This window comes from Crocodylus porosus, unplaced genomic scaffold (assembly GCF_001723895.1).
Source record: "Crocodylus porosus isolate Cpor-Errol unplaced genomic scaffold, CroPor_comp1, whole genome shotgun sequence".
Taxonomy (NCBI): domain Eukaryota; kingdom Metazoa; phylum Chordata; order Crocodylia; family Crocodylidae; genus Crocodylus; species Crocodylus porosus.
The window spans coordinates 11,400,447-11,403,134 of NW_017728942.1; positions in this window are offsets into that span (position 1 = coordinate 11,400,447).

Below are 2,688 nucleotides of genomic sequence, written 5' to 3' on the forward strand. Positions count from 1 at the left end.
TGCGTACATAAGGAGCTGTTTTCACCATCTCCAGCAAAAAGGGTTGAAGCGTGGGTTTTCTACAAGCTCAGTTTGCCGGTGGCAGCAGCAGCAACAGGTCACTTTAATAACCTAATAAATATTTTTTTGAAAGAGTGCCGTCAGCGTATTGCATTTCCTAATCCGTGTCTGGTCGATGCATCTCGTATTTACGTACAAGACTAAGCCAAAGCACGGCCATGATTCTGATTTAAAGAAGCTCTTCCCTTACTCCCCTTGCTTCTTGCATACTTTGCAAAGAAACACAGCAGATTCTTCCAAAATTTGGGGCAGGTTGTGTTGTTTCATGCCCTAGTCTGGGATGCTGTTTCCCTCTGCCCCTGTAACGATGATCTGTGAACCTCTGGTGGTCTGTGATGTTTGGCCAGATTTCTGCAGCTGGTCCCTGAGTCGGAGGAGCCCTGCACACCCCAGCAGGGTTCTCGGGAAGAAGTTTAGGTGAACATACTAATCTAGAGATTTGGAGGGTTTGTCTCGTTCACGTGGCCTGAAAAGTGAGAGGACTGACTGAGGTCAAAGGTTCTTTCCTTGAAGTGAGCACAGACTTGATGCTGGCTAAGTTCGGGGGAGCATTGCTTAAGGCTTGGGTAGGAAGTTAGGTGGGAATGAAGTGTCTTTTGTTTGTGATCCCAACCTCCTAGGAAGGCGTGAAAGGGTGGCAGCTCCATTGATTTGGGTGGGGGAAGCTGAACTTCCCCAGGCTGCTCTGTGCTCTGTAGACCAACCTGGAATTCCTTATGCCAGACCCCACCCAGCAAGGAGTGAAGGGGCATTACCTGCCATTTCTTCTAAAGGTTTGTTGTCAGATGACAAAATTAACTGTCATCTGGATTATAGAAGGACAGAGGTTTTGTTTTTGCATTTTTTTTTTTTAAACTCTGCATTTGCTGGAGAGGAGGATGAAAATATACAGCTTCCCTGGGACTGGAACAAGCTCCTCCAGAAATGCGAATTGTAGCACTGATATCGCTAGGCTTGTGAACAGAGAAGTTTTGCCTCAGACTTATTGCTAATGACATTCAGGGGCTTTTCTTTGCTCTTCACCCCAGGATGTGGGACGTGTTTATGACACAATCTTGGATACCTGGCCAGCCAGCATGAATGGGAAGGAGGGTCCTCCCTAGATCTTTCATTCTCCTTATCTGGCCTCCCCATCCTGTCTGCGGTGCTGCTGTAGCAGAGTTTCTACACTGGGAGGAGCTGGAATGCATTTCTGTTAGAGAAGAGGAAGAAATTAAGGGATTTACAGGGTTTAGCACCTGGAGACAAACTGAGACAAAAGGCTTCAGTGACTGAATAGGCCTGTGTGCATGTGCATCCATGCGTGCCAGGGCAATCCAGTAGAGACAAGAAACAGAGATGACACACCCAGTTGGATGCTGTGTGCAAGTTCTCTAAGTACAGCACACTAGCTCTTGACCTCTTCTCATTGCAACACACCCCAGGACTGTGGATCTTATACACTCACAGAAAATGAGGGTGGGAAGGAACCTCAGGAGGTTGCATCTAGTCCAACCCCCTGCTCCGAGCAGGATCAGCCCCAATTAGATCATCCCAGCCAAGGCTTTGTCTAGCCAGGTCTTAAAAACCTCTGAGGAAGGAGACTCCACAACCTCTCTGGGCAGCCTGTTCTAGTGTTTCACTGCCCTCCTAGTGAGAGAGTTTTTCCTAATATCCAACCTCAACTTTCCTTGCTGCAACCTGAGCCCATTGCTCCTTGTCTTGTCATCTGTCCCCACTGAGACCAGCCCAGCTCCGTCCTCTTTGCAGCCCCCCTGCAGGGAGCTGAAGGCTGTTGTTCAATCCCCCTCCGTCTTCTCTTCTCTAGACTTAATAAGCCCAGTTCCCTCAGCTTCTCCTGCCCCCAGCCCCAAACCATTTTCATTGCCCTCCGTCGGCTCTCCCCAATTTGTCCACATCCTTTCTGCAGTGGGGGGCCCAAAACTGGACACAGGACTCCAGAGGTGGCCTCCCCCGTGCTGAATAGAGGGGAAGAATCACTTCCCTCAATCTGCTGCCTCCTACCCGTGCAGCCCAGGATGCTGTTAGCTTTGCACAAGGGCGCACCGCTGGCTCTTATCCAGCTTACTGTCCCCTGTTCCCTCAGGTCCTTTTCTGCAGAGCTGTTGCCCAGCCAGTTGGCCCCCAGCCTGTCCCGGTGCCCGGGATTGCTCCGTCCTAAGTGCAGGACGCTTCTTTTTGAACCTCATGAAGTGTCTTTTGGTCCAGTCCTCCAATTTGTTGAGGTCTCTCTGAATCCTAGCCCGACCCTCCAGCATATCCATTACTTGCCTCCAAGCTTGGTGTCCTCTGCAGACTTGCTGAGGGTGCACTCGGTGCCATCTTCCAGGTCGTTGATGAAGACATTGAACAAAACCGGCCCCAGGACCGACCCCTGGGGCACTGCACTTGATACCGGCTGCCAACTAGACATCAAGCCATTGGCTACTGCCCTCTGAGCCCCAATGATCCAGTCGGTTTTCTGTCCACTTTACAGTCCATTCATCCAACCCATTCTTCCTTAGCTTACTTGTGAGAATGGTGTGGGAGACCAAAAGCCTTGCTAAAATCAAGGTATATCACGTTCACTGCTCTCCCTGCATCCACAGAGCCAGTCGTCTCATCATTCCCTGGTTCCTCCTCTTTCCC